The sequence below is a fragment of the Anomaloglossus baeobatrachus genome, chromosome 4 (assembly GCF_048569485.1).
Source record: "Anomaloglossus baeobatrachus isolate aAnoBae1 chromosome 4, aAnoBae1.hap1, whole genome shotgun sequence".
Lineage (NCBI taxonomy): Eukaryota > Metazoa > Chordata > Amphibia > Anura > Aromobatidae > Anomaloglossus > Anomaloglossus baeobatrachus.
Genome location: NC_134356.1, coordinates 254,830,633 through 254,854,472, shown reverse-complemented (window position 1 = coordinate 254,854,472; position 23,840 = coordinate 254,830,633). Strand labels below are relative to the sequence as shown.

At 43.5% G+C, this 23,840-nt stretch overlaps 1 long non-coding RNA gene across 4 annotated transcripts in view; it reads left to right on the top strand.

Moving 5' to 3' along the window:
* Window positions 1–15,202, top strand: part of LOC142303440 (uncharacterized) — a 157,081-nt gene extending 141,879 nt beyond the window's left edge. For 2 of the 4 annotated variants that reach the window (XR_012753022.1, XR_012753016.1), the window contains exon 7: window positions 14,636–15,193. This is a non-coding gene — a long non-coding RNA (uncharacterized LOC142303440). Of the gene's footprint in view, window positions 1–14,635 lie in introns of all 4 variants that reach the window. The other 2 variants (XR_012753017.1, XR_012753019.1) reach the window with 2 other exon arrangements.
* Window positions 15,203–23,840: the final 8,638 nt, after the last annotated feature.

Here is a 23,840-nt window from a genome sequence, read left to right as displayed (position 1 = left end):
AGAGGAGAAAAATAGGAAAATAAAATTTTAAACAAAAAATGTGGTTATGACACTGTTATGGGGCGAGGATCTGCTGCTGACACTGTTATGGGGGTAATGCCCCCAAATTCTCTACTAAGGTACCCCATCCTGGTAATGATCCTCCTGCCTTGTATATACAGTATATGTCCCTCATCCTGGTATAGCCCACATCCTGCTATATACCGTCATCCTGGCATATGGCCGCATCCTGCTATATACCCCATCCTGGGATATGGCCCCATCCTGCAATATACCCCATCCTGGCATATGGCCTCATCATGCTATATAACCCATCCTGGCATATGGCCCCATCCTGCTATATACCCCCATCCTGCTATATACCCCCATCCTGCTATATGACCCCATCCTGCTATATGCCCCCATCCTGCTATAATCCCCCATCCTGCTATATGCCCCCATCCTGCTATATACCCCCATCCTGCTCATATACCCCCATCCTGCTCATATACCCCCATCCTGCTCATATACCCCTATCCTGCTAATATACCCCCATCCTGCTCATATACACCCATCCTGCTCGTATACCCCCATCCTGCTCATATATCCCCATCCTGCTCATATACCCCCATCCTGCTCATAATATACACCTATCGTGCTCATAATATACCCCCATCCTGCTATATGCCCTCATCCTGCTATATACCAGAATCCTGCTATATACACCCATCCTGCTATATACCCCCATCCTGCTATATAACCATATCCTGGTATATACCCCTCTCCTGGTGTATTGTCGCATCCTGTGGCACATAAGAAAAATAAACGTTCATACTCACTTTACCTCACTCCTTACAGCATCGCTCCTCCTCCCGTCTGTGCCAGCAGCAGCGCTGCTGACCTGTATGGAGCTGGCAATGATCCCTGCAGCATCCCGATGTCCTCCTGTCTGTGCAGGCCGCAGCTGCATGCGGACATGTGCGCACAGTGATGACGTTATTGCTGTGCGCACCACTAGTCTCCACACAGCCACCACCGGCACAGACAGGAGGACATTGCGGTGCTGCATGGATCATGGCCGGTGAGTAAACTGATTCACTGCACCCTGCGCTGATGATGATGCATGGGGGGCAGTGAATACAGCTGCACATTATCACTCCAGGCTGTAGTTGCCAGGGGTGATCATGCGGGCCAGCTGTTTATCCCTCGCCTATCATCCCGCCCACCTGTCAGCGCTGAAGCTGAAGCGCTGAGATGATGGGCGGGATGATGGGCATGCATAATAAATGAGCGGGTCCGCGTGGTCACGGCAGGTGCTGCTACAGCCTGCTCGTGCCGCTGATGACCCGCTCCACCGCATCACCCTCATTCCCCGCAGCCCTACATGCAGACTATAAGACACACCCCCCACTTTCCCCCAACATTTGGGGGAAAAAAAGTGTGTCTTATAGTCCAAAAAATACGGTACTATACCTTTAAACAATTTGAGACAGCCAATATAATGATGTTATGTCTTTGGAAGATTCTTTATTGCCAACATCTGAGCTAATTAGAGACACAGCTTTGGATATATTTTAATGCACACCTGAAACACACACTTCTTTTTGTAGCATCATGGGAAAGTCAAAATAAATCAACCAAGATCTCAGGAAGAGAATTGTGGACATGCACTAGTCTGGTTCATCTTTGGTTGCAATTTCCAGATACCTAAAGGTGCCTTCATCTGTACAAACAATTATATGAAAATACAAACAAGATGGGAATGTGCAGCCATCATACCGCTCAGGAAGGAAAGAGGTTCTGTGTATCAGTGACGAATGCGCTTTGGTCAGACATGTGCATATCAACCCATGAACAAAAGCAAAAGACCTTGTGAAGATGCTGGCGGAACCTGGTAAAATTGTGTCATTATCCACAGTGAAACGAGTACTGTATCAACATTGACAGAAAGGAAACTCTGCCAGGAAGAATCCATTACTCCAAAATAAACATGAAAAAGCCAGAATAATGTTTACAAATGTTTACACAGGAACAAGGAGCTTAATTTTTGGAGACTTGTCCTGTGGTCTAAAATTGATTTGTTTGGCCATAATGACCATTGTTACGTTTGGAGGAAAAAGGTAGAAGCTTTGAAGCCTAAGAATACCATCCCAACTGTGAAACAAGGTGGTGGCAGCATCATGTTGTGAGGTTGTTTTTCTGAAGGGGGGACTGGTGCACTTCACAAAATAGATGGCATTACAGAAGCAACATCTTAAGACATCAGCCAGGAACTTAAAGCTTGGGTGGAAATGGGTCTTCAAATGGACAATGCAAAGCTGAAAAGGCAGTTCCAAGCAAGGTGACCTAAAAACATGGCTCAGTTACACCAGTTCTGTCAGGAGGAATGGGCCCAAATTCCTACCAACTATTGTGAGAAGCTTGTGAAAAGATATCCAAAATTTTTGACCGAAGTCATAAGGGGGCTTTACACGCTATGATATCGTTAATGTTTGGTCGCCGGGGTCAAGTTGTTAGTGACGCACATCCGGCGTCATTAACGATATCGCAGCGTGTAATACTTACCAGCGACCTTAGGCAACCTCAAAAATGGTGAAAATCGTTCACCATGGAGAGGTCATCCCAAAGTCAAAAATCGGTAAGGGTTGTTTAGCGTTGTGGTTCATCGCTCATGCGGCAGCACACATCGCTATGTGTGACACCGCATGAGCAAGGAACGTCTCCTTACCTGCCGCCGGCCCCAATGAAGAAGGAAGGAGGTGGGCGGGATGTTACGTCCTGCTCATCTCCGCCCCTCTGCTTTGATTGGCCAGCTGCTTAGTGACGTTGCGGTGACGTCGCTGTGATGCCGAACGTCCCTCCCGCTTGAAGGAGGGATTGTTCGGCAGTCACAGCGACGACGACGACCAGGTAAGTATGTGTGACGCTGCGTAGCGATAATGTTCGCTACGGCAGCGATCACAAACAATCACATGCGCAACGGGGGCGGGTACTTACACAGTCGCTATCGCTAGAAATTGCTAGCGATATCGCTACAGTGTAAAGCCCCCTATAGAGTTTAACTTTCAACCTTCAATCCCCGTCGATTTATACTTTTTTGTTTTTTCCTCCCCTTTTTCCAAGTGCCATAACTTTTTTATTTTTATCTCAATATTGCCATATATGGGCTTGCTATTTGCATGACAAGTTGTACTTTACCATTTACCATTACTTTTGCTAAATACTGTACTGGAAAATGGAAAATAAATTCCAAACACGTGAAATTGCAAAAAAAGTGCAATTGCACGATTGTTTTGGAGTTCTTTCAGTCACCCTGTTCACTATATGGTAAAATAACATGTCAGTATGATGCCTCATGTTGGTATGAGTTTATAGATAGCAAAAGATGTAGACTTTACTTTTATCTAAGGGGTTAAAAAAAATTCTGAGATTTGTCAAAAAAAAAGAATTGTGCTTTTTTCGTTATTTTCCGATTCATGTAGCGTTCTCAATTTTTAAGAATCTGGGGCTCAGCGATGGCTTTTTTTTGCACCTGGTGTTGACATTTTTAATTATACCTTTTTTTGTGCAGATATAACTTTATGATTGACTGTTATTGCATTTTAAAAAAAACTGTTGCAGCATCCAAAAAACGTTTGGAATTTTTTCCTCTCCACACTGTGTACTGATCAGATTAATTGATTTGATATTTTGATAGATGGGGAGTTACTGAGCGCGGTGACACCAAATATGTCTATGTTTTTTATTTTTTTTATTGTTTTATTTTCAATGGGGTGAAAGGAGTGATTTGAACTTTTAGGCTTTTTTAATTTATAGCTTTTAAAACTTTTTTTTACTTTTCTATTGATTTTACTAGTCCCCCTAGGTCACTTTATTACTGCATACTCTGATCTACTGTACATTTCTGCTGATTAGAGTAGAATCGCTCTGATCAGCAGAAATGCAGCGTTCCTGTGAGTGCCATTGCTTTGTTGGCTCTCACAGTAAATACATCATGCTACAGTCACGAGTCATCAGCTGACCCTGCTATACCATGGCAACACATTTGTGCCCGATGGTCGTGTCACAGGGCCGCTGCTGGCAGCAAAGACTTAATGATCCAAGCCACAGCCATTTAAATCGCACTGTGATATTTTGACAGCATGATCTAAGTGGTAAGCAGGCGTGGGTGGATATAAGTGGTAAGCAGGTGTACCGCACCCGCGTCAGCAGCTGGAGTTGCTCGAATCCGGATAAGATGTGGCTCGAGGGGTCTCCAAACTCGGGGGGTCATGCGGTCACTCGAAATAAAAGAGGGGGATATTTACAGGGGACTATATGTTTAAAGTTCGTGACGCCACGTGTTTAAACCCTCCGTGGGTAGGGGGGATGCCCCGGGGCTCAGTGATGCTCACGGGAGATACCGTTGGGGAGGTAAAGGTCACTGCGCACTCACTCAGTCCAATAACGCTGACACCGACCACTTGTAAACCAAAGTTCTGAGCACCACTGCAGCAGGGAGGGAGCACGCCTGGATCCCGTGCCCGTTGGTGTTGCTTGTTAGTCTGTGACCTTTTCCTTGGCACCTTTCTACTGATTGGCCCCTGTGGTGTAAAACTAGTCAGGTCCCGCTCACCAGTGTGGCTAACTGGGTGAGCTTGCTCTCAGGGTTCACGCTTGGGATTTTCTGGACTGCGGATTGGGAAAGTCCTATCCCCCTCGTTGCGCTAGTACCCCGATTTTGGAGCGGGTGGAGAACGAATCTTGAAGGCTCCGTCCTCCTCAGGTGAATTACCAGGACGCTTGAAGCTACTTCCCGGCCTAGGGTCCACGTACCCTGTCATGCCCTGGCCCCTGCCCGGAGATTGCACAAAAACAGGTGAATCTCTTTTCCTTGTGGGCAAATTTCAACTGGATCAGATTGGGGATATCTTTCAGTTTCTGGTTCCAATGTTAGAAGATGGACATTAATAAAAAAATTTATTATAATATTCTTTTCATTACTGTGAGATGTTTTTAAATTTCAGTGCTAAAATGTCAATTCAATTTATTTATTCAACTTATGTTCAATTTCGTCTTATTTTTATATTTTGTTGTGGACCATGAAGCTTTTCATAACTGCTCCGAAAATCTTCTCAGTCCAGTTCTACTGTTGATTACACACATTAACAACTCATAAAGGGCCTCTAAATGCTCCTTAGTAAAACTATCTTCTTTCCTTTTAGTCATGGCTCCATTTTACTATTTCACTTTGAGTGATCAGATATGAATGTAACATCTGGGGAAGATGGACAGGTTTCTTAAAAACATCTGGATGTCTAACAGACTGAGAATAAATTATCACTACATTGGATAAAAAAAGTCTTTGCAAGTTTAGTGAAGTGATTCAACTACAATATAAAACCATCTACATATGTACAAAATTAGTACTACATACGAACCATTTTCCATATATTCTGTTGCTTTTAGCTGTGTTCACATACTTCGTCAAAGTACACAACGATTAAACAGATTGGATTTAAATATCTCAAACACTTGAGATATTTGAAACTTCCTTAGATCATATCATCCCTTTATTAAAACAACATGTCCAATGGATGAAACTGAAAAAGCATACTTTGGAAGTAGCCAGTGAATATGGATCATGTATGCTTTAATTTTTATAAATTAAAAATATTTTTAAGAACCCATCGAAAAACTTTGCAAACACATACAAGGAATAGTTGGGTTCTGCAATCTTAATGATCACATTCTTTGCCTATTCATAGGCAAGGGTCCAACGAGTGCCTCGTGGACTTACTAGTTTCAACTTTGTTTTCTTAGGAAGTTGAATTATACACATTTACCAGCTAAGTATCTCAAAAGGTTAATTATTTTGACAATTCCTTTTGTAAGAATGTACAAGCCTACATGACTTTGGTCACTTGACACTTTTTGACCACCTTTAAAGTCTAGTTGACACTCTGTTACCATCTACTGTTGCACAAGCCTCTGGGTGAAAAGTCATTAGAAAAACAATAGATGAAACAGATTGTTTTTATGCCCAAAAACAACTAGTCTAAATATTCTTTTGTCAGCAAAAACAGGAATTTCATTACCCCACGCACGTTCTGTATTTTCCACTTTAGACAGGTTGTATTGGTTTTAATTAAATGCAATTATGTGAAAAACAAATCTATAATTTGAAATAAATGAAAGGTTACAAACTTTGGGAGAATAACCATCAGTATAGCTATGCATTAAAAGCTGAGAAATCTAAAGATGAGGTGACAGGCAGTATTCCTTGCTTGGGTCTGTTATTACAGTTACTGTATTTATGGCGTAGTATCTGAAAAATAATCTAAAAAAATGCTCAAGTTTAAGAAATTGATGCATCCAAATTACAGATGAGCGAATTGCGCTGCAAAGGATCGTATTTAAGATGAATTTCCTGAGGTCTGTAGTTTCACTCAAAGAATCAGAGAGGGGGCTAACATCATTCTTTCCATAAGGCCATGCAGCTATGATATCTATGGATTATTATTGACAATATGCACAGCTCAAAAGGAGATGGGGGTCTGAGAGCACATATCTTGTCTATATAGCTTTCCACAGACAGGGGTGAACTGTAGTGGTCTAGGTCCTGCTCTGCCGCATCTATTTTGAGACATGCTAGTTAATGATGAGCGAGCACTAAAATGATTGAGTGCACTTTACTCAAATCAAGTAGGTCGGATGCTCGCAAAAGCTCGATTCGAGTATCAAGTACAATGGGGAACTAGAAAATTTTTCCAGAAGACCCCCCAAGAGGGCTGGGGGGGCTTTTAATCCACTGAAATCGATGGAAAAAACACTCAAATGCAATGGGAACAGCATGGAGAAAGATGCCTGGACTCATCATTGACTCCCAGGTCGCTGCTGGGAACTAAATAAATAAATTATTAATTAAATAAATGACTTGGGGTTCCCCTATTTTTATTATCCAGTCAAAGTAAAGCAGACAGATGTGGACTGATATTATCAGGCTGGGAAGGTCCATAAATATTGGCCCATTCCCAGCCTCAAAATACCAGCCTGCAGATGACTCAGAATTGGAGCATCCATTGAAGTGTCTGAAAGATGCCTCTTCATTACCAACACTAGGGCTTGATGCTAGCTGACATCAATCCAAAAGAATATTGCCCCAATTGCCACTGCATCAGGGCAATAGGGAAAAGCCAGCATAAAGCACCAGAATTGTTGCATGTAATGGATACACCAATTCTGGTGTGACTGTGGGATTATATTTTTATGCTGGGAAGGGCCAAATAACCATGAGACTTTAGGAGGGTGGCCCGATCCCCAGGCCTCGGCCAACGCCTGGTCCAACCCTACATTTTGGCGTAGTCGGCAGGATGTAGCTACCTCATGTAAAAGCAGGGAAGAAGTGACCCCTGGCGCTGTGACCAAAGCATCTGAAGAGAAGTGGCCTAAAAATGAGGCACTACAAATGGACTGTGATGATTGTGATGTGAGATGACAAAAAATCAAGATGGCGGACAGCAGTGTGACCCCCAACATGGCTACGGTCCACGTCCTCAAGGGAGAATGGCTTGGCCTTTGTGGGGGGACCCGGCACTCAAGGGCAATGTACCTGGCCATGGGGCGTGTGGAGAAGGTCCGTCCAGAGAGGGGTGGCCCTCGCAGAGGAGGAGTGCACCAGAAGACAAGAGTTCAACCCTTTGAATAGAGCACCTATGAGAAGGAGGCTTGGCAGCCCAGAAAAAGCCTACTGGTGAGTAAACCTCAGGTTGCATCGGAGGCGTGTCTATGGGCGCAGTCAAAAAGATGGATGTGAGCTGCAGCAGGGCTGCAATGCTGGGAGAGGCAGGCACAGAGATACAGGAAACGCAACTGTCAGATAAGTAGAGATGTTGGAGGCGAAGGCCAGTGGAGCGCATGAAACAATAGCAGCAAGCAGCAGCTGCTAATTCAGCAAGATCGGTGGCTCCTGTGGCTGACCTAAGAGAATAGAGGGAGCCCCAGATAACCTGGTGGCCAGAGTGGAAATGGACAGGACCCCCACCATCCCCTGCAGCAGCTGCTGCAGCTTTCTTGGTGGTTGTCACCGGCAACAAAGTTGCCCAGATGTACTTGAAAAGGGATGTTGAAATGCCCCTCGTGGCCAGAAGAGACCAGAACTTTGTGTTTAATTTTTGTTTGTTTTTTCCTCCTGCTTAATTTGGGGGTCCTGCGAGTCCTTTGGACTGTAGAAGGACCGTACCCTCGGCCCGAGACTTGCAGCTTTCATGGACTTGGCCCATTATGCCCGTGAGGACTAAGCCCTGCCCTGTTTATGGACTTTCCACCATGGACTCTGTCCTAAATGGCCCCTTAGAGACAGCAGCAGGGAGAAGGGGAAAAGAGTAACGGATGACCCGATGTGCTGGCCGGGTCAATAAACGAGACATTGATCAAGTGGTATACCTCCTTAACTGTCTGAAAACATATTTTTGTGTTTTAAGCTTTTTGCCCACCGTGGCAGCCGATGGGAGACATGGACACTTTGATGTAAAGGGACTGAGCCCTTGAGCCCAATAGTTTATAATTAGTAGAACTGCTGTGTGTCTCCAGGCATGGAAAGAAGGAAACATGATGATGCTGGAAAAGCCAAGAATTTTATTAGGAAAGTAATCTTTTAGTGTTGTGATGACGTGCTATGGTGTCTTACAGGTCGTCATATAGCCGGGGACGGCTATGGTCAAGAGGGAAGGAATGTAGGAGGGTGATAAGTGCCCTGCAAACCCTCCCTGAAGACACCAGCTGTTGTATTGAATATGTGTGTTTTGTCTGTTCATTGTAATATGCCTTTTAGTGTATTATATGAAAGATGTATGTGGGTCTTGTCACAGTCTTGCCAGCTACCACCAGAGGGCACTATACTCCCCAAATGCTAGGAGGGAATTAAGATAGAAAGTATAGTGGTAGGACTGCAAGGGTTAATGTAGGAAGCCAAGCCCACAGCTTAGGGAGATATAGGAGGTAGGATTTCCTGGTTTAGTCAGAGTAGTGTAGAGATGAAGTGAGAGCAGTAACAGAGGAAAAGAGTGGTGTGGTGTCCTGAGAAAAAGGCAGAAGCATTGGACAGGAGGGAGACTAAAGTCAGTGACCTACAGAAGGTTGTTACAGAGCGGTGTCTGAGAGATATATCAGCACTGCAGTGCCTTCGAAGTCAGCAGGCAGACTAAAGTAGTGTGGGAGAAGTTGCCTTATTCCAACAATGCCAATTCTTGGGTCTTTGGATGTTAAACTAAGGGTAGCCTATCCTTAGGAGAGAAGTTACTTGCCAAAAGACCCGGAGTGGAGGATCTGTATACTCCCAAGAGCCGGTGGGACTCTGTATGTAGCCGATCAGGGAAGAGCTGTATTGTACTGTGTACCAATGCCTGTAAAGAAAATATGCCTGTCCATAAGAGAAGATTGTTGGAGTAAAGTTGAAGTGGTTTACAGCAACCCTGAGTGTGTTTTTGATTCTTCAGGACAAAGACTTGCAGCCTGGGTACAGAACCTGCAACCCTCAGGTAACAACACCACTCCAGCTCCACCACACACCCCAACCCTGTTCCATGTAGTGTGTCGGGCGGGTGCACGACTACAACCCCAGGCCTCGGCCAATGCCTGTCCCGACCCTACAGACCTTCCCAGTCTGATAATACCATCCCAAGGCTGTCTGCTTTACCTTGGCTGGTTATCAAAAATAATGGGGAGCCCATGTCCATGTCGTTTTTTTTTAAAATTATTTATTTATTAGGTTAAAAATGGCTAAAAACACCTTTTAGAGTGACATGAAGGGCATTAAAGGTTATAAGTGTATAAACCCTGATCTAATCTAAGTTTCTAGAAGAAGCATATAGTGTGGCCATATAAGACCCAATAGTGCAATGTGGCCAGCCAATCACTGTAATTCCAATAGACAACATTGACTAAGGACCACAAAGGTCAGAAACATGTTGCCTTGTACCTAGCCTATGTTGTGTACCTTGAAAGTATTTTTTGGAAGTATTTTATCCACTGAATGAAAGGTTTTGGATTTTATTCAGGGACAAGTGCTGTTTTTTTTTCTTTTTTTACTTGCTGGAATCTTTTCCGTGCACTACATGGGTGAGTTAATTCAAGTTTTTTCTTGTCATTAATTTAGAAACTTGAATGTTTCACTGTCATCAGTATGGATTCTTCATTCAGTGGTAATAAAAAAATTACAGCATTTATAGCTTTGCAAGTAATTCAGACACTTTTTTCCTATCATAGAGGACACATTAACTTCAAATAGGCCCTCTGCCATGACAAAAATTGATTTTACGTGTCTTATTGGTTACTTTGAGTTAAAGAAAGTTTCAGATTGCAGTAGTCATTCATTCTTTAGCTCTAGACCCCCTAATGTCCAATTTAAAACTTGTACCGAAGATCAGAATTCTCATGTGGGCCTGTCTCTTCCGGTAATACATTCTAAATGAACTCAGGATGTTTCAGATAGTACATTAGCAAAGCTTCATTCCTGGACTTGTTTTACTTCTACAGCTTATGAAAGATCTCTTTTATCATATTCAGGCAAATAAGCCTAGAAAAAAAAGATGTATAGGCCAAGATAACACCATGATAGAAATGATAGTAACACCATTATTACATTTTTATTAAAATAACATGCATTAAAAGAACCAAACAGGAAAACAGACATATAAATGGTGGGTAGAATAGGGGTAGACCAAATTCCTAAGTTATACAAATGGGATATGAACTTTCCTTTAAAAATCAGATTGGCCAAAAGAGTATATAGTTTCATAGTGTTTAAGGTTGAAGATAGACTTAAGTCGATCCAGAGGAAGTTAAATTACCCCATGAGACAGACAGTAAGGACAACATTAGGGGAAAAAAATCCTTCCCGACTCCACATACGGCAATCAGACTAGTTCCCATGATCAATGCCTAATCACAGAATTTAGTGTACTTAACCAGTAATATATGTTTCAAGAAGGTATCCAGGCCTCTCTTAAATTTTAGTAGTGAATCAACCATTACATTACATGGCAGAGAGTTCCATAATCTCACTGCTCTTACAGTAAAGAGTGTGCATCTGTGATCATGATTAAACCTCCTTTCCTCTAACCATAATATCGTCCCCATTACAGGCCTATGTGTAAAAAGATCATTAGAGAAAGCTCTGTACTGTTCCCTCATATATTTGTAAATTGTAATAAGATCACACCTAGGCCTTTTCCAAACTAAATAACTCCAAGTTTAGTAACCTATTTCGGTACTGCATTCCACCCATTCCTTTTATAAACGTGGTTGCTCTTTTCTACACTCACTCTAGTTCAGCTATGTCCTTCTTATACACATAAGACCAAAATTGTACACAATATTCTAAGAGTGACCACACTAGTGACTTGTATAAGGGTAAAACTATGTTCTTCTCATGAGCATATGTGCCTTTTTTAATGCATACCATCATCCCATTATTTTATTTACCTTGGCAGCAGCTGCCTGACACTGGTCAGTAAAGTTGAGTTTGCCTTCCACCTATACACCTAAGTCTTTTCAGTGAGTTTTAACAAGTGTTTTACAATTAAGTACATAATTATACATTTTTTTTATCTGCCCAAGTGCATGATCTTACATTTATCCACATTAGACTTCAAGTGCCATTTCTCAGCCCAAGCCTCCAGCTTACAGAAATCCCTTTGTAATATTAAATTATCCTCCTCTGATTTGATTACCTTGCATAGTTTAGTATCATCTGCAAATATTGAAATTATACGCTCAATAACTCATTAATACATAGATTAAAAAGGAAATGGTCCAATACTGACCCCTGCTGTACCCCACTTATCTGTGACCCAAACCGAGTGTGTTCCATTAATAACTACCCTTTGTTTGCTATAACTGAGCCAGTTATAAACCCAGTTACAAATATTTTCCATTATTACCATTAATCTCATTTTATGTACCAACCGTTTGTGTGACACTGTATCAAACAGCTTTGAAAAATCCATATAGATAACATCCACTGCAATTCCCTGGTCCAGTCTGGAACTTACCGCCTCATAGAAGCTGATCAGATTAATTTCACAGGACCAATCCTTCACAAACCTATGTTGATACTGGGCCATGAGGTTATTATTCTTGAGATACACCAAGATGGCATCTCTTAGGAAACCCTCAAGGATTTTACCCACAGTAGAGGTTGAATATTGGCAGCAAATTTGCTATGTGCCAGTCCTGTGGTACAGTTTCTCTTATAATGGAATCTGGGAAAATTAAAAAAGAAATGGTCTTTCTATCACCATACTTAATTCATCCAGTATTCAGGGGTGTATTCCATATGGGCCTGGGGATTTAGCTATTATAGTGATCTTGTATACATACTGTAGAAAATAAGGAGTTTAGGAGATTGGTATTTCCTTCATCCTCTTCCACCCTTTCACCCAGACTGGTGAGTCATCTGAAGAACCAAAGAAAGAAAGCAGAGAAAGAACAGACAATCAAGTAAAGACATTAAAATGAATCCCACCTTCATTGTTTTTCACTTAGATTTACTTACTTACATATTTTTCAGATCAAAATTAGAGAACAACGTATGATCACTTGCTTTTTTCATTAATTATGTAATCTACATTGATCAACATGTAAACGTTTTTTGTAAAGGGTACACCATGCCACTAGAATGGTGTTTTACAAAAGATCCAATATTTATCAAAATAAACCCTTTATTTTGATTCAAACATGATGATTATAATTAGAGAACAGCAATGACTGTAGCAAAGAGAAAGATTATAACTTAATTTTCTGACGATAAAAACAGTCACCAATCAGTAGGACGTGTATGCCTTTGCTTTGAAAGACTTCAGCACATCTGAAGCCAAAAGAGATAACTAGTCTCTCACACTGCTGTGGTGTGATTTTGGTCCACTCATCTTCCAGTGTCTTCCACAGTTCTTTGACCTGTGTGGGTTTGTTGGCCATATCTGTGTCACCAAGGATTTTGCAGAGGTTTTCTATTGGGTTTAGATCAGGACACAGCCCCCCAGTTTTGCTGTGTGACAGGGGGCATTGTCTTGCATGAAAATTGCTGGCCAGTTGAGTAACAAACGCAAGTAAGGAACCACGTGTTGTTGAAAAAGTTTCTGATACACACTTGCATTCACTCTACCATGTAGCTATATGAGAGATTCAACTAATGCTGCAGAAAACACTCGCCAAACCATGACACTTTCTCCACCATCTTTCACTGACTTCTTTACACACTTTGGGTTCAGTCTTTCTGCAGTTTTTTGACGAACATAATGTGTCCCATCAAACTCAAATAAATTAAACTTGCTTTCATCACTAAAATCAACTGTGGACCACTTCTTCTCTGTCCACACAACATGCTCCTCACTAAAGGTGAGTCTGGCCTTTTGATTCTTTCTGCTAATGAGAGATTTGGTCACTGCGGAGTAGGCTTTCAGTCCAAATGATCTTAAAAGTTGTGACACGGTATGACGAGACAGATCCTTACCCTGTTCAATGCTAAACTGGCAAGCAGTTCCAGCTGCAGTGTTAAAACGATTACCCATGGAGATTCTCAGCATTATCCTTTCCTCTCTTGCATTTATCTTTCGAGGGCGACCAGCTACTCAGTGCAAACTGGAAAGTTAGTCTGACAGTAAAATAGGGTTTGTCAGATAATGAAGGAAATTAGCACCAGGTGCCAGATTAACACCAATAACTTGCAGGTATCTGAAAGTGTTCTCTAGTTTTGATCAGTGTTCTGTTACATTTAACTCATTTACATTTTTTTTATGTGCTTTAGAATAAATTAAATTTATGAAATAAGCTTAAAATACTCAAGGCATAAAAGGTAAGAAAAAATATGAGCACTCACCGGTTATTTGCTGTGTGGAAAAACCTTTTATTCAGGCATCGGAGTTACATGCTGTGCAGGGAGGGGAGAGGGAAGGAACAGGCAGCACGTGTAGATGACGATCGTTTCGCACATCTGCGGACGAAGCACCGCAGGTGTGCGAAACGATCGTCGGCTACACGTGCTGCCTGTTCCTTCCCTCTCTCCTCCCTGCACAGCATGTAACTCCGATGCCTGAATAAAAGGTTTTTCCACACAGCAAATAACCGGTGAGTGCGCATATTTTTTCTTACCTTTTATGCCTTGAACTTTTGTGGACTTTGTATATGAGCACCACGGAGCTGTGATTATCCTGACAAAAAAACAGTTAAACGCATTACCGGCAGAGTGTACAGCAGTGACATGCTTGGTTGTGAACTGATCCTGACTATATAGAGTAGTGCCCTGCCTTTTTCCTTCTCAGCTTTCCCCATAAGCTTAAAATACTGATAGTTTACTCATGTTAGGATATAAACACATAGGACTACACAATGACCTTAACATTTAGGAAATTGTGTGTTGTCCTCTAATTTTGACCTCCAGAGTAGTTCCAATGGCAGTAATGCAGTTTCAAAATTCCTATCTTCAATGTATTTCAGAGTGCAGTTGTAGATATCTATACAGTAAAACATGTTCAGATCTCAGCCTAGATCTTAGATCCTAGAATCTTTTGATATGGCTTAAAATATATTTTACATTGATACATGATTTGCTAATTATTTATCTGCCTAAATTAATTCAAGTTTTATGGTTATTCATTTTCTGTTTTTGTCATTATAGGAGCAGGCATGCCTTTAAATACATTGCAGAAGAATTTTTCAGCTTTCTGCTGTCCAGGTGAATTCTGCTTCAAAGCAAAGCGCTGATAGAGGATGCTTTTTTCAAAACAGTTGTTGAAGGCGGTTCATGACTGTATGCCAGAGACCCCCTGCTGTGAATCTTTTCTTTACGTGGATAGTAACCCTACTGAGAGGTCATTCATACCTGTTCATCTGCTTTGAATATGGAAAATAACATGTGTGATTCTTTTTTAATAGAGAGTTATTTAAAGGGGACCAGCTAGTAAAATGAATACATTAAACTAATCATTTATATAAATTAATGTTTTATTTTATTCAGCTAAGAGTTGTAAGATGAATGTGCAAGATGAAAGTGTACCGAACTGATAAACCTATTACTGGACTGTACAGCAATTTCATATAACAGTTTTCTATTGCAAATCTTTACTAAACATTCTGTAAATAGTAGTTCATTAATTTGAATCCTGGTTACAAAAGACCTATTTGTATATATTTTTTTAAAAAATATAAATGCGGAGAAGAAGTAAAGTTTAAGTCACACTTGCTATTTCTTTACCTGCTATATATAATTTTAGATTTTAAATTAAAAGGCAAGTAATCTAAAACTGAAAAATCAGCCTTTGGTCGAAGTGCTATTACAGATATTCACAAAAGTGTCTTATTAGGGCACAATTGGAATCCATGATATAAAAATAACAGAGATGTACTGTGACTGTCTTGAGTCATTTCAGAGATTCTGGGGAAAAACTGCTCTAGGACAGCATAACATAATGATACAGTGATGATTACCCCTGATCTTCAGGATGAGGATATCGACCACAGACATCAATCCAGACTGCGATGGAGGACCAGACCACAGGTGTTTTGAAACTGTTCAAATAGACTGGCTTAAGCTTTGCAAACCCTGGACAACGTGCCACCAGTGCCACGCCACTCACCCCATTCACTGCTATGCTCCTTCCTGTGTTAAGCCACCATATTTGGCCCTCATGGCTACTTCTGGCAGAGCCTATCCGAGATATCATGTTGCCAGTCATGCTGCACGTTGGAGCCTGGCTTCAGAAAAAAATTATTCTTTGTGCTACCCATAACTGTGAATCTGTGATTTCTGTTTTCATAGGTCTTCCTTAGTTGCATTCTCATGTGTCAATTAATGACTGGTTGGCTGGTCGGGGGCTTGACTGAAGACCATGTTGGGCTGCCAGTTGCCTCACCAGGGTAAAGCTCAGGATTCTGTCTTCTGTGCCTTTGAGTCTGCCCACCATTTGTCGTGCCATTGCAGAAGTCATTTGTGAAAATGAGACTGAGGTCTCACCCCCTCATGGGCCTTTCAGCTGTTTCATCAATCTTCTGTCTGGTGTCTTGACATCTTGGGACTTGATGTGTCCTCTGTCTCTGTCAGAGACTGGTGCCATGTCGAAATGCATCCAATAGAACTTAGCCTTGTCCCGGATGAAGTCCAACGTAGAGAAGAAGAAAGAGCCTCCTGCCTCTACCTCTGTCCATGAGGAGCTTGCTGCCAACATCTGACTCCTACCAGGCTTTAGAGGTTTTTCAATTGGCCTACTCAATTGGGCCAGAAGGAGGGGTACTGACACGACAGTAATGGACTCACATCACAAGCGCCATTCTACCCAATGCACTCGCTGCTCTGCAGCTTCTCATGTCAGCCCACCACGCTGACCACTCATGCAGCTTTTACACTCCGCTGAATATCCCTGCTTTTGTCACCTGTCTACAGGGAGGTGCGGCTGGTTCCTGCTGAGATTTAAACCTTCTGTGTCCTGCAGGGTTCCCTGAACACAATCTCTAAGCAGCAGGATACTTATATGGCCTACACTTCCCCCACTCCTTGCCCAAACATGGTTCCTAGTTATTCATCTGTGAATGACCTGCTTTTGCAGTTACTTGTATTGACTTACCTGTGGTTGACATGTTATGTTTAGCTGCTCAGTGTGATGTCTCACTCTGCTCCTGACATATATATATATATATATATATATCCCGTGTGACCTGCCCCGACCTTGAACTGTCTGACTATGTCTCTTCCTGTGCCCTCTGTACCCCATTCACCTGCCTTGACCCCCTGTGGATTGCTTTGATTGATTGCCGTGCTTGACAGCTATCTGTGGCCCAATCTATCCTCACTATTATTGGCTATAGTGAAAACCCAGGAGTCACTTATTTATTCCCCTTCAGGGTAAGGCCAGCTTGTGACACAGTGGGTCCACATCCACCAGAGTGACAGCAACATTATTAGCTACACTGAAAAAAATGGACCAATGTATTGGTAGTGTTTAAGTTTCTTAAGGGTATCACAGAATGTTAATTTTATTTATAACTGAATGTTTTATTACATTTTTTAAAAACAGACACGGAAAAAGTACATGAATGCATAGATATGTCTCACAAGCATATGAGAAATAACTGTAAACTGAGAATCAGTGTACATATCATACTATCCACTAATACAATAAAAACAGGGAATGTGACAAGACAAACAAAACAATACTAGACAAGGAGATATAAGGAGGGGGGGGATGAAGTGGTGAGGGTGGATATATCAGGCTTCCATCAAAACCATACCTTACTATTATTCTTTATTGGCCCAATAGGTGTCCCAAAGTGACCAAACGCTCTCAACATGATCTACCGTGTTATTTGACAGGGCAGATAAATACTCCATCCTTCTCACATCTTGGATCCGAGAATGGAGATCTGTAAGTGAGGGTGGATGGGCAAACCTCCAGTTACAAGCAATTAGACATATAGCTGCTGTAATTATATGTAACAATAACTGCTTCACTCTTTTCCCCAGCTGAACAAGTGGTATATTTAATATATAGAATTTAGGATCCAGGGGAATCCGAAGATTACTTACTTTATAAATAAGAGATTGCACCAACCTCCAGAAACACTGGATATTGGGGCATACCCAGAATATGTGCGGTATGTCACCTCCTGTAGCTCCACACCTCCAACAATTGTCAGGTATAGCTGGGTTTAGTTTATGTAGTAGTGATGGGGTGTGATACCAATACATGAGTAATTTATACTGATTTTCCTTATAGACATAGCATGAGGATGTCTTAGAGGCAGTATCCCAGATCCGTTTCCACATACACAGGGGAATGGTCTCACCAAGGAAATTTTCCCATTTCCTCATATATGTATGATCTGGCTTATCTTCTGGGCAGGGGGTAATTAAAATACGGTATATATCTGAGATGAGGCCTTTAGTAGAGACCCCAGCTCTGCATAATCTCTCAAAAGGTGTAGGGATAGAGACTTCTAAGGAGGTAAAAAGGGAGTGCATCAGGTGTCTAATTTGTAAATACCGATATTGGGAATTGCCAGGGAGATTAAATTTATCAGCTATGGTGGCGTAGGGGAAAAGGACTCTGGAACGTGCGTCTACTGTGTCAGCAAAGCAAAAGAGTTTCCTGTCAAAGCATGTCTTAGTCGCTGTACCCTGCATACCGTCTGGCATTCTACAAAATGTTAATTTGAGCATTACATCGCATTTAATCTCATTTAATCCATATGAAATAATTGCTTAAAGAAATCCAACACCATGAACCACCATTAATCAATCTGCTCCAGCAGTGGCCAGATGCAGGCAATGTACAAAGCAGAACACTACAGCTCCATACATTGGTTTGTGGCCACTGCATATTACTGCTCTTTATTTACTTTTTAAGTAAATGCCTGGTGTTGGACCTCCACTTATCTCCTATTGATGACCTATCCTACAGAATCATATAGAAGAAAATATGAATTACTCCTGAATCACGGGAAAATTGAATGTTTTTGGCAAGAGCAAATTTCCTTTTGTTGTATTGTTAGCAGATGTTGTTGACTGTAAACAGATTTAAAGAGGGAAATTGTTAGATATTTCATATGTATACACCTCCTATTTTGGGTGGCAAGAAATCAATTAAAGCAGTAAGAGAGGCTGTTTCACATGCGGATTAGAAATTAACTAATTAGAGAGTGAAGTAATGACATTAGGTTGGTCACTGACTACATATTACCTTCAAGATCTTTATCACGTGTGAGAACAGAAGGTGTAAATGAGAAAGGTCTTATCTGATTTAAATTTGGGAAAAGCTATCTATTTTATACTTTTTGTGTGTATTTTGACAGGCTGATAATCAAAATTGAGTATTCCTTAGAACGCTTGTTTCCCAATTATCGATCAGTCTAAACAGGCCGGCAATCATCCCAAGAAGGAGAAAAATGCTCAACACCAGAATCATTGAAATGAAGGTGGAAAAAGCTGATGTGTGCCATGTAGAATAAACCCCTGACCGACATCCACCGTACATGTATGGTGTAAGTCGGTAGCAGAGGTGTATCTAGGCTTTCTGGCACCCGGGGCAAGAATCCTGTTTGGCGCCCACCCCCCCTGCCCCACGGTTTGGGTAGTCGTCATGTGGCCGCTCATTCATATATATGATTTGCACATTTATTCAGTTGCAGACGAGCTGTTCTTCCTAAGGCCTAGCACACATGGGGAGAAAAACGGAGCAAGTTGAATGTGATAAAAAAAAATCGCATTCTACTTGGATCAATATTACTCTATGTACCCGCTCCCATAAGCCCTAATCGGACTGATAAAACAGTCGCATCATGCTGCGGGTGTAATGCAAGGCTGTTTCACTCGCATCCATACAAGTCTATGGGGCAAGAGAAACATCGCACTGCACTCGCATTATACTGATGTAACGCGAGAGCAGTGCGATTCTCGCATCAGCCGTCAACGGAGGAGTGAGGGAGAAAAATTCCAGCCCTCCCCTCTGCAGCGCCGGCCCTCCCCACTGCAGCTATGGTGTTACGGTTGCTGCGAGCACTGGAGACTATGTCCAGATTTCTTGCTACTGCACATGTGCGAGCGCTGGAGACTAAGTCCAGATTTCTTGCTACTGCACATGTGCGAGCGCCGGAGGCTAAGTCCTATCTTGGAGCCATTGCACATGTGCGGGTGACATCATTGCTGACACGAGGTCACATGTCTCTGACACCTTCTATGCCGATTGGTCGCTGGTCATGTACTTGTGACGCCTTGCTCGGTGATAGGCCAGCATGACGTCACTCCTGTCGTTCTGGCAGCGGATTGGCTCTGGTGTCCTCCATCTTGGATGAGGCACAGAGTCTATATAAGACCCTGACACACGCCGCATGGCGCTCGGTCCTCTTGGTTCATGCATAAGAGTAGACGCTCTGTGCGCGTTCCTCTAGGCATTCCTCTGTCTATGCTAGGTGAGCGCTACCGGCAGGGTAGCGTTCTTATACCTTACAGCTTCGGCTGCTGTCCGTATCCTTACCTCTTAGGGGAGCGGACATAGGCAGGTGCCTGAGGCACATGGTCTGGCTGGGCCTTGTGATTCGACTCGTAGGTGGACGTTGCCGCTAGGGTAATGTTCCTTATACTGCGTCTGGCAGTTGTTCATATCCTCGCACACTAGGGGAGCGAACAGAGGTAGGAGCTTTGTGCGGCTTACGCTGCTGTTCGTCTCTTTTGCACCACTAGAAGAGCGGACCTAGGCAGGTGCCATATCTAGTGGTTCGTGTCCTCGCACACTAGTGGAGCGAACGCAGGTAGGAGCTTTGTACGGCTTACGCTGCTGTTCGTCTCTTTTGCACCACTAGAAGAGCGGACCTAGGTAGGTGCCATTTCGCACACACTGCCTTTGTCTCTGTGAATATTAACAGAGATCATTCCACACACCCTCCAAGTAAGGGAGGAATTGCTTTACTTACTTATTATATCCTTCTATGAGTTAACAGAGGTATTGCACTCTGCCATAGTCTGCAGCAAAGTCTTTGCACGGTGGACCCTGACTGTCTGATACTCCTTTAGGTTATTATCAGACAGCCCCCCGTAACATATGGTCTGATCGGACCACAGTCATATGACCCCCGGCTCCCGCTGTGCTGCGAGTGTGAGCCGAGTGTCATGCGAGAACTCGCAGTAATCCCCGGGTGGCTTCAGCCTAACTCTCTCAATCTTCACTGAAAAACAGAAGTAGAAAGAGATGCTAATTGTCACATTACTAACTATGAAACTTGCATACGAGTGGAGCGGCAATGTGATAACTGCTGGAAACAGAGAGTTGAGCTGAATCCTGACAGTGAGTATATTATACTCTGTTAGGATTGGGCTACAAAGCTTAATTTTAATTGTTTATGATGAAAGTCGGCAGTCACTCTAGGTAAGTGCAGGCTTCTGAATTCTCACAATGCATGCTCTGCACACATTTAGGATTCTCCCATTCCAGTGGCAAGAGTGGAGGGTTATGTGAGCACAATTATGTCAAGTACTGCACATCCACCTCATTGATTATCATGGGAACAGATGTACAATACCTGGCCGTGGCCACTATTAGAAGACAGAGCAGATCTGGAATTGAGCCCTCTGGCCGTCTGCTTCTGTCGTCGATATTTAAAGGAAACCTGTCAGGTGCAATATGCACCCAGGACCACGAGCAGTTCTTGGTGTATATTGCTAATCCCTGCCTAACTATCCCTGTATACACTAGCATAGATAAAGAGATCTTTAGAAAAAGTATTTCTAAAGATGTTTTATCATATGCGATGCTGCCATCACCGCCTGACGCTGGATTTCGTGTCAGTGCACATGACCCCTGGGTCATGCGCACTATGAAGCCGGGTGTACGTGTCCTGGCTTCAAACTGAAGTAGTACGCATGACAGAAACTCCGGAGTCATGCGCACTGAGCCGAAATACAGAGTCGGGTGGCGATGGCAGCGGAGAGGTGAGTGAGATCATCCTCTGACGCTGCGTATTCATTAACATGATCGCACGCCTACAGGAATCCACAGGGGCGTATTAAAATGCTAATGGGGCTGACTAGCAAGGGAAGCAACGCCCAGGGGACTAGTGCCCTCGATCAATAGCATACAATATAAGATCTTTGGAAATGCTTTTTCTACAGATCTCTTTATATATGCTAGTGTATACAGGGACAGTTAGGCAGGGATTAGCAATATGCAACCAGAACTGCTCATGGTCCTGGGTGCATATTGGACCTGACAGGTTCCCTTAAAAACAGCCAATTGGCGAGAGTGCCAGGTGTCGGATCCCGACCTATCAGACACACTGGCCATATACCGCACACAGCTATGACACACTGGCCATATATCGCACACAGCCATGATACACTGAATGTATACAGCAAACAGCCATGACACACTGACCGTATACTGCACACAGCCCTGACACACTGGCCATATACCGCACACAGCCCTGACACACTGGCCATATACTGCACACAGCCCTGACACACTGACCGTATACCGCACACAGCCCTGACATACTGGCCGTATACTGCACACAGCCCTGACACACTGGCCATATACCGCACACAGCCCTGACACACTGGCCGTATACTGTACACAGCCCTGACACACTGGCCATATACTGCACACAGCGATGACACACTGGCAATATACCGCACAGAACTCTGACACACTGGCAGTATACAGCACATTGTACTCACACAATAGGTGTATACTGCACACTTGACACACTGGTCATATTGTATACTGCACACGACACACACTGGCCATCCAGTACAGGACAGTACAGGCAGTATAGGCAGTATAGGACAGCCTGTATACAGCACAGTGCAGAGCTGGATAGCAGTAGGCACCCTCATATAGTATATAGCCTGTATATAGGAGAGCCTATATACAGCTCAGTGCAGAGCCAGATAGCAGTAGGCACCGTCATGTAGTACACAGCCCCTATATAGCACAGTGCAGAGCCAGATAGCAATAGGCACCCTCATATAGTGTATAGCCTGTATATAGGAGAGCCTGTATACAGCAGAGTGCAGAGCCAGATAGCAGTAGGCACTAGAGATGAGCGTGGATCGCGGTTCGCGGTTCTCCAGTTCGCGGTTCGAGTGATTTTTGGGGGCTGTTCTAGATCGAACTAGAACTCGAGCTTTTTGCTAAAGCTCGATAGTTCTAGTTACGTTCCAGAACGGTTCTAGCAGCAAAAGCAGGGCTTTTTACAGCTACAGTGTGCAAGGAGCCATCTCTGGCAGCCTGCGATAAGCTGGTAACCAAGATAAACATCGGGTATCCAAGCAAAGCGCTTTGGTTAGTAACCCGATATTTATTCTAGTTACGTGTGCAGGAAGCCCACACTTCCCCGCTCAGCTCGCTCCGCCCCCCTCCTGCACGTGGCATGTACACACACACACACACTCACACACACTCACACTCACCTGTCCCCAGCCATGCAGTCCACGACACTGACGTCCTCAGCGCCACATGGTCCCGCTAGGCTCCAGCCACTTTGCACTCTGCCGCCCGCACACCTAGCCCCTCTAGGCTCCGCTCACATGGCTCGCTAGGCTCTGCCCGCCTGGCACTCTGCACACATTACCCGCTAGGCTCCGCCCACCTGGCACTCTGCACACATTACCCCGCTAGGCTCCGCCCACCTGGCACTCTGCACACATTACCCCGCTAGGCTACGCCCACCTGGCACTCTGCACACATTACCCCGCTAGGCTCCGCCCACCTCACACTCGGCACACATGGCCCCGCTCGGCTTACCTGCGGTGATGAAGTCCCGCCCTCCCGACCTCAGCGCTGTCACTGTCCTCCATGGCCGCCGCTTGTCACATCACCTTCTCTCGCTTCCGACCCGAGACTGGCTAGCGGTGACGTCACGGGCCTCTCGTGATACTTGGCTGTGAAGGTCATTGAACTCAGTGACAGGTGCTGTCAGCAGTGCAGGAGATCAGCGCAGGTATTGTACCTCGCTGACAGCAGCACTTGTCATCCCCTGCAGTGACCTGGGCTGACCCATTGATGTTAGCTCAGGTCACTGCATTGCTCTCCCTGCCAATGGGGAACATCCTGCTCTTCATTGACTGGGACAGTGTGGATCGTCATGGGAACGCCTTGGATTACAGCAGACCTGGATTTGTTTTTCTTTCTAATAAATTGATTAAAGAGGGAATGTATTGGGCAGTGTTTTTTCAAATAAAAATGTGTTTGTCGTCTATTTTTTTTATTACTGACTGGGTTGGTGATGTCGGGTATCTGATAGACGCGTGACATCACTAACCCCAGGTTAGTCTCTTTACCTTGGCTGGTGGTCCAATTTTGGGGGGACCCCTACGTGTTTTTTTTTTTAATTATTTA